Source organism: Chinchilla lanigera, unplaced genomic scaffold (genome assembly GCF_000276665.1).
Source record: "Chinchilla lanigera isolate Chin_1 unplaced genomic scaffold, ChiLan1.0 scaffold00066, whole genome shotgun sequence".
NCBI lineage: Eukaryota > Metazoa > Chordata > Mammalia > Rodentia > Chinchillidae > Chinchilla > Chinchilla lanigera.
The window spans coordinates 8,483,745-8,492,885 of NW_004955467.1; the positions used below are offsets into that span (position 1 = coordinate 8,483,745).

Below are 9,141 nucleotides of genomic sequence, written 5' to 3' on the forward strand. Positions count from 1 at the left end.
GGAAGGGGAGAAGGGAAGAGGAGAAGGGAGGGGGAGGGGCAGGGAGGAGAAGAAGAAATGTGAACAAGACCACTTTTTAAAAATGAGAGTTGAAATAAAAATATTCATTTGAAGGCTATGACCATAAAATTGAGAAAATCTCTCAGATAAGAGGACAAACAACAGCTCTCCCCAATGGAGCTTAAAAACAAGAGTATGGGGCCGGGGATGTAGCTCAGCAACACAGCACCTGCCTGACAAGCATAGGTCCTAAGTTCGATTAATGGTACCAAAAAAAAGCAAGACTATGAGATAATAAACCCAAAATTCCAACATCCAAATGCTACGAGTGCTAGAGAGAAAAAGAGAAACAAAAGTGGGGAGGAAGAAATTACCTTTAATAATTCAAGAAATTTTCCACTGGGCACGGAGCCACAGTGATACAGACCTGTAATCCTAGCACTCAGGAAGGCTGAGACAGGAAGATCAAAAGGTCAAGTCCAGCTCAGCCAGTGTAATGACTGAGCAAGGCCCTGTCTCAAAAGAAAAAAGAAAAAATGCTGGGTGTGTAGCTCAGTGTAAAGAAGGCCCCAGGTTCAATTCTCAGTACTAAATAAATAAATAAAGGCCCAGCACTGAATAACATAAGAACTGACATTGAAAGGATCTGCTGAACATGGAGAAAAATGAATTTAAAAAATGAAACTTCAGAATCCCAAAGGTGAAAAGAGACTCCTAAAAACTTCCACACATATAATACCTGGTCCCATACAATGGATCAAGAATCAGAGTAGCACAAGAATTCTCGACAATAAATTAGAAGCCTGAAGTATTTTAACTCATACCAGAATTTAAACAATAGAATAATAAAAAAAAAAAAAAAATACCACCTATGTATTAGAAGTTAACAGCAAAGTAAATGAAGAAGAAAATGTGGAAGCCACACAGAAGGACAAACACTGCATGAGCCTTCTCCTGAGACATACTTAGAATGTTGAGCTATATCCCTAACCCCTCAGCTGTATGCTTTAAAGGGTTAAAATGTACTTGATGCTACACATAAAAAAGAGGAAAATGGAAAAAAGAGAGGATTCATACACAAGAATGGAGAGGGAAATTCTAAGATGTTGAAAGGAGTCCTAAGACAACACTATATAGTCGGCCTAAGGAGCAACCAGGCCAGATCAGGGCACAGGAGCCGCGAGATGCAGCACTGTCTAGTGTGCGCAAGGCCCAAGTTCTATCCTCAGCATTGGAGGGAAAAAAGGGCAAAGTAGATATTTGTGAATTATTGTGATTTATCATAAGACAATCGGAGAGACTTTAAGTGAAAAAGGTTACAGGACCATGAGTAGAAAATAACATTTTAAAAAACTTTGTTTAGACATCTATATTCCAAAAATGTTCATCTTCAAGGGTAGAATTATGCCAAGACTTCCAGTCTCTCTATTCTACATTATTTGAGTTTTATCAACTATCAAATTATCAGGAAAAAATACAATGTGTGATCAAAATATATAGTGGATGTTTAAATTCAAAATTGTATTACAATAAAAGACATATTGCTATTAACCCCCATTGCTTAAAACATACTTACCCTATTGTTCTTGCCTGTTTGTTTGTTTGCTTGTTTGCGACAGGATCTTGCTATGTAGTTCAGTCTGCACTTGAACTCACTACGTAGCCCAGACTGACTTGGAACTTGTAGCAATCTTCCTTCCCCCACCTCCTGAGTGTTGGGATTTCAGACATGCACCATCACCCCTGGCTTACTTTTGCCATTTTGTGAAGCAGTTCTAGAAGCCCTCTTTTATGTCTTTACAAGGTGTGATTAAAAAATACAGTAAATACTAAAGCCAACTGTCATCCAACAAAAAGTTGGAGTCATAAAAGCATTCCAACATGTCCTCATCCACGTTAGTCACCAGATCTGGCACTGTGCAACTTCTGGCTCTTCCCCAAAGTCAAAATGACCATGATAGATAACAACAAGGCAGCCATGACAGTGTAACTAAAGACACTCACAAAAGAGCACTTCCAGAACTGCTTCAGAAAGTGGCAAGAATGATGGGAGAAGTATGTTTGAAGTGAGTATTTGGGAGGGTTAATAGCAATGTGTCTTTTACTGTAATAAATTTTTTTAAAGTAAGCTTTCACCATATTTTTGATCATATCCCATGTGTCTAGTTCCATTTAGAAACTAAAAGTAATCAAAACCCTGAAGAATGCAATTCTATAGTTTACAGGACACCTTCACAATTATTGCCCTGCTTAAGTATCACAAAGATCTAATAAAATGCAGATATTTGACATTTGTAGACAAGAAAACAGGTTGAAGGAAGCAACTGGCCCACAGAAATTCAGTAGTTCAGCCAAGAAGTCAACACTCAGTCAGTTCAGCCTGACTTTAGGGTATTACATAGACTGTTTTCAGTTCCAGAAGAACCTGCCTGTATCCAAGAACTTCTCTCTAGAGGGATACTGTCTGGGCAGCCCAAGAAACAGAACACCAAATCAAGGCAATCAGAATTTCTGGCATGGGAGCCACTCAAGCAAGCCCCTAGTGTCATTTACCATAGAGACACAACCAACTTCACAGAGTTGCCTCAGCCTTTGACAGTCGGCTACCACCTACACAGAGAGTGTGCTCGGATGCCAGGAGCCCCTATTCTGGTGCCTTTCAGGTCAGCCCCACCTGGCCCAGACCTTCTCCAGTGAGCCCTCCCCCACCCTTGACTCTCCACCATCCCAAGGCACCTCGTCCTGGGTCCTCAGCTGACCAAGCTGCAGCAGCACACGACCTACACTGGAACAAAGCAGAAGTCAACAGGAAGCATGAGAATCACTGTCTGACACAAGACATGCAGGACAGGAAGTGGTTAGAGCCAGGAAGGCTGGGGCCTGCTGTCTAGAGATGAGGCAACCCTGCCAGCCTTGCCACTCTGCTGGAGTTGAGCAAGACCTCGGTGCTTGGGAAAGGGATGAAGAAGTGCCAGTCCCAGCCCCCCAGCCAGACCTCCAGGCTCTCTATCACCACTGCATGTGTGTAAGCCGCTGGCCTTTCAGCAAACGTTCTTTCTTTCCCCATTGTGCTGCCTCTGTCCCTGTACTCAGAGCATGCAGAGGGGGGAAGCGCTGCCGCTGATTAAGGAGAGGTGATAAAGGGATGCCAGTGTTGTTTTTATCTCTGGGGGGCCCAGCGCAGAACCTGGCACAGCACATTACATGACAAATAAGAGAGCAAACTGGGCTGGGTGTGCTGCTCAGGGCAGGGCACTGGCTTACCACACGTGAGGCCCTGGGTTCCGCTCCCACACAGAAAGAACAGAGAGAGACCTTTTGGCTCTGAGGTAGATGCAGTTCTCGTGCGTCACTTAATCTTACCCAACAGAGGAGGAACCACTGGTAAGCACAGCTCCCGGAAACAAATGTGAAAGTAACTGGCTTCATAGTGAACACTGAGTGAAAAAATAAAATAGCCAGGTGTGGTGGCTTGTAATCCCAGCTACTCCAGAGGCTGAGGCAGGAAGATCACCAAGTTTGAGGCCAGCGTGAGCAACTTAACAAGACCCTGTCTGAAAAATAAAAAGGGGCTGGGGATGTAGTTCAACGCTCCCTGAGTTTAGTCTCTGATACTACAAAGTACATCCTCCTCCATTTTCACTTTCCAGGTGCTGCAAAATACAATGAATTTTAAAAACAAAGCCCTGTCTAGAGTTACAGACAAACAAAAAGAACTGCCAGTCAGCCCTTCCTTGAGAATTCCTTTCCACAGGTATGTGTTATCTCTCCAAGGCTTATTTTACTTATTTATTTCAGTACTGGAGATGGGAATCCAGGGCCTTCGGACTAAACTACATCCCCAGCTCTTTTTATTTTTATTTTTACTTTTATTTTTATTTTGAGACAGGGTCTTGCTAAGTTACTCAGTTGCCTGAGCTGAATTTGAACTTGTGATTGTCCTGCCTCAGCCCCCCACAAATGCGGAGATTACAGGCCTCAGCTACCATGCCCAGCACTACCTTGATTTAAAGCACACAAGGAGACTCAAGTGTCTGGGCTGAGGAATCCACAGCGGTGGGGCTGAGGGATTGAAGGCTATGGCAAAGCCTTGCGTGAGGGCTGGGCCACAGGGTCCCTGGGCTCCTCTTAGGTCTTCTCCCAATCCTCTAAGGCCTGGAAGGGTATGAAAAGCTGGAGCACACTGAACACCAAGACCTGCCTGAAAGTCTTCCTCCCCTGACTGCACCCATCTCCTGCAGGAAGCAGCCACTTAGCCGGCAGCACGCCTATACCCCATCCAAAGCAGCCCTTAGGTCTGCCACCTGCTGCCCCAGCGGCCTGCCCCTGGCTCTCTGTCCTCATCTCCCAGTCACCCTTCTTCTCAGATAAAGAATGTACTGATAAGGGGGGAGCAACGCCTGTAATCCCAGCATTCAGGAGGCTGAGGCAAGAGGATCGCTGCAAGTTTGAGGCCAGCCTGGACAACATAGTGAGTACAAAGCCAGCCTGCACCACATAATGAGACCGATAGCTGTGGTGGTCCTTCCTCAAAGGTTGCTCCTTTCTTGCTTCCCCCAGTTTACCACCTTATGAGGAGTGCCCTTCTGACACCACGCTCCTCTTAGTGCAGCCCACATTTTGTAGGAGCTTACTATATGCTATGCATTTTGCTAATTATTTTACGTACAATATGCTGCTTTAACCTCAAGCAACTGTGTAAGGTAGAGGCTATTACCAGTCCCATTTTACAGAGGAGAAAACCAAGACCCAAAGGAGGCCACATAATTGCCCAAGGTCACACAGTAAGTAGGCTCGCCCTACCTGGTGGTGGCACATTTCTATGACGTTGTGTTTGCTCCAAGATGCTGTGAACTCCTGCAGGGAAGAGCCCAGGTTTGCCTCTCTCTCACTTCTCATGTTGCACAGAGACTAACAAGCTGGGTGTTCTCAACTTCAGAACCTCATCTGAGTATGAGGGAGTTTGTTAGAAATGCAGAATGTATCTCGACATCACCCCAGCCCTACAGAATCAGAATTTGCATTTTCATATGGGAACCAGGTAAGGCTAGGGGTGTGGTGCACACCTGTAATCCCAGCACACAGGAGGCTGAGGCAGGAGGATCACTGCAAGTTTGAGGCCAGCCTGGACTATGAAGTAAATTCAAGGCTAGCCTGAACTTTGCAGTGAAACCCTGTCTCACAAAAACTAAAAAAATAATAAAAAAATATAAAAAGGTCTTGGGAAATAGCTCAGTGGCACAGCTCATACCTGGCAAGTGCAAGGTCCTGAGTTCGATTCCCAGTACTCAAATTAAAAAAAAAAGAGAGAGAGAGAGAGGCCCAGGCAATGAGACCACACTGGTGTCAACTGAATTGATCAGACTTTAAAATCAAATGGTGTCAATTGAATAGAATGGATTGTACCCTGCAGTCATCCACAACCAAAGCAAGCATAGAAAAACAAAAAACTCCACAGACTCTTGATTTTGAGGACTGCATCTCCAGAGAGCACACAGAGCCAAGAAATTAGGGCTGGGAGGTTCCCCCACACCCTGCTCAATTTCCACTTTCTGGGTACTGCCGCAAACTCTTGGCCCAGAGCTCCTGGGCAGCAAATGGGAAGTCTCTGGAGCGCCACCTGCTGGTGATAGTTAGCTATTCCTCACTTGTTTCCGCCCCAGGAATCCCCTCCGAGAATTACGGCTGCCCATCTGAGGCTTTTGTAGGGGATTTCTTGGTTCTCCCTAAACTGATTTATTCTGTCCAGATAACTCCTTACCTTCTAAATAACTGTAATGAACGACATCATGTTTGCTTAGCCCCTTGGCTTCAATTAAATTCAGTTCATCAGGCATGTGCTGAACTCCTACTCATACAAAGCATCAAAATGTCCACATTCTTCAGACTAGCATCAAAGCAAGAGACCCACCAGGCACCTAGTGTCTGGGTAAAGGCATAAAATAAATATATGAAAAAATGTTCAACATCACTGGTCATTTGAGAAATACAAATTAAAACAACGCTGAGATTCCATCTCAATCCAGAAAGAAAGGCTATCATCAAGAAATCAACCAATAACAAATGCTGGCAGGGCTGTAAGGAAAAAAAACCCTTCTCCACTGTCGGTGGGAGTGTAGACTGGTACACCTACTGTGGAAATCAGTGTGGAGATTCCTCAAAAACCTAGGACTAGAGGTTCCATTTGACTCAGCTATTCCCCCTCTTGGCATCTCCCTGAAAGAATTAAAACATCATACTACAGCAGTATATGCACACCCATGTTTATAGTGACACAGTTTGTAATAGCTAAATCTTGGAAACAGCCCAAATGCCCATCAACTGATGAAGAAGATGTGGTTTTTTATACAATGGAGTGCTACTCAGCCATAAAGAAGAAATAAAGAAGGATAAGCTTAAGCTATTTCTAGCTGAATGGATGCACCTTGAGACCAAACTCTGAAGTTAAATAAATCAGACACATATGTGTAAATACCACATTGTTTCTCTGGTGTGAGAAACTAAAAAGTGTAAATAAGGACATATGTGTAATAGATATTGTGGAATAGGAAGAAAATGTGCAAATGGGAAGGGGAAAGGGAGGAGGGAAGAAAAATGAGAAAAGAAGGAAAAAATGGAACAAAGCTTTTGTAAATAAGGAGGGGAAGAGGAGTTGAAGGCAGGGTAGGAAGATGAGGGGAAAATCAAGTTATATCATGTACAGGCACAAACTGCCCATGGTGACTGTGATCCTTATGTATACTGAAAATGTACCAATAAATGTAATTAATTTAAAAAGGGTAAAGGCATAAAACTGGTCACTATCAGAAAGCATTTACACCCATAGGCAGGTAACCCACTGACCTGTATTTGTACCCATCTAAAATCAGCAAGGATCCAACAGGAAGCCGAGCAGAACATACAGCTAGGGCCACAGCCAAAGAAACACAAATAGAGACATTTTGACAAATTTACTTGCTTTATACCTTTCTTACATTCTTTTACAATCAGGCTTTTAATTACTGCCTCCCCAAAAGCTTCTTTTTTTTTTAAGGTGGCCTCCCCTTACTTTAATGCCCACCATTCACAGTCCTTTGGCTTTCCTCCCCACCGAAGTCCAAGCATGCCTGTGGGGAAGCTTCACACGTAGAACTCATTGGAGGGGCTTTTTTGTAGACTGGTTTCTCGTCCAAGTCGTAGCTGCCTTCGTCTTTCTTCTTCACGCAGTACACCAGCAGCAGGAGCAGGAAAACAGCAAAAAGGATGCCCATGAAGCCGCCCACAACCAGAGCTGCTAGGACCTCAGTTCTTTCAAAGACGCTGCTGTCCTGGGCAGGGCTGGATATGGACACCTTGTTAGATACATCCTTCTCCCATTCAAACGGTGAGTCCTTTGGGGGGATGATTTCGTTCTCCTCCAGTTCTTTGGGTTCAGTGGGGACCCGATTCCCGGGACCCGCCCTCTCAGGGATGTAGTTATCGAGAGGTATCAATGGTTGGATCCCTTCAAGGATGGTCTTGGAATCCCCCGAATCACCCAGATCTCCAGAGCCTGACAGCTTAAAGTCATCAGGTTCCTGCCCTGGCCCCCCAGCATCTTCATCATCAGGCAGAGCTCCAGAGGAGTGCTGGCCGTCTAGGAGATCATGGGGGTCGATGACCTCAGTCTCTGGGATCGACTGGGCGGTAGTGGCCGGGCTGCGGACCAGGAGCAGCAACAGAGGCCCGAGCGCGGGCTACCCCCAATAGCTTCTTAATTATACATTCTTTTGTTGTTCTTTTAAAGCTTACCTTAGAAATGACACTTATCCTTAAATAAATAGTTCACACTTTCACCACTCCCCAGATAATACAAGAATCATACATTTAAATACTTATTCCCCTTTTATCTTTTTGCTATTACTGTCAAGTGATTCATCATTTTTTGCAATAATTGAACTTATTTGCTGTCTGCAGATCATTATCATCAAATATAAATATCTCTAAGGGTACAGAAAGGAAATGCTAAGGGTAAGGTTGCAAGGAAATGGTAGATCGCTTCTCGGCCTTTTGCCTAAGATCAAGTGCAAGGAAATGGTAGACAAATTGTATTAGAAGTAGAAAAAATTCTCTTTAATATCTACTGAGCAAAACTTGAGTTGACAAGAGTTCTGATTCACAAAGATTTAATTTACTGTCTGAAATTCTCAGCAAAAAAGCTCATATAAAACAAATGCAGAATCAAAAGCAATATATGTTACAATAGGAGCTAGCGCAAAGCACGTAGAAACCAAGGGGTTTCCGTGTTTATATTTTATTTTCTCATCGGCTGTAAGAAGAAACTGTCATTTTGATTTTACCGAGGAGGTGATGTGGGCCCAGAGAGGTTAAGAAACCTTTCCAAGGCCATGCAGTTGGTACCTAGCAGTTCATCATATATTTTTAGGGCCAAGATTATTATGGTTCCGTACACTCAATTTCAAATATTTTTTTGCTCACATCTTCATTCGTTCATTCCTGCATTTCTCTGCTTCCACTGGGTTTCCCTTCTTTCTGGCTCTCTTGGCAATAAATTGTTTTGTTTTGTTTTTTTTCCTTTTGTAAACCTCTTTGCTGTGGTTTGGGTCTGGGGTGTTCTCCCTGAGGCCCATGTGTTCAAGAGCTGGTCTCAAGCTCGGTGCTGTTAGAAGGTGGGGGAGCCCAGTGGGAGGCTTCAGGTCACTGGGGGCACAGTGGCGACAGTGGGACTCTGCACTCCCTCCTCTCCCTTTCATTCCCAGCCGTGTCCTCCCTGCCTTAGGCCCAAAGCAACAGGGCCAATCAGTCACGGGCCGAAACCCCCAAAACTGTGAGCCAAAATAAACCTTTCTGCTTATTTGTCTCAGGTATGTGTTACAGTATCAGAAAGCTAACACATTTTATTCCATCTTCAGTTTTGAAGAATATTCTTCTCTGCAGAAAGCTCTAGACTGGCAAATATTTTTTCAGCCATTTAAAGATTACACCCTGCATCCTTGACTTCCATTGTCTCCTGATTTCTGCCCTGCATCTCAAAAGTGAGCTGTCAGGCATTCTTACGGCTCCTGTAAGGATGATGTGTCTTTCTTTCCTCAGAACTCTCTTTGTCTTCAGGTTCAGAGTTTCACCACCATGAGTTGTTTTCATCTATTTTGCTTGAGATGT

General features: G+C 44.0%; 1 protein-coding gene across 1 annotated transcript in view; it reads right to left on the bottom strand.

The window, feature by feature from the left end:
* Positions 1-2,819, bottom strand: part of Ndel1 (nudE neurodevelopment protein 1-like 1) — a 53,758-nt gene extending 50,939 nt beyond the window's left edge. The window contains exon 1 of the mRNA XM_005399407.2: positions 2,737-2,819. The gene's annotated coding sequence lies outside the window, so the exon portion shown is untranslated. The remainder of the gene's footprint in view (positions 1-2,736) is intronic.
* Positions 2,820-9,141: the final 6,322 nt, after the last annotated feature.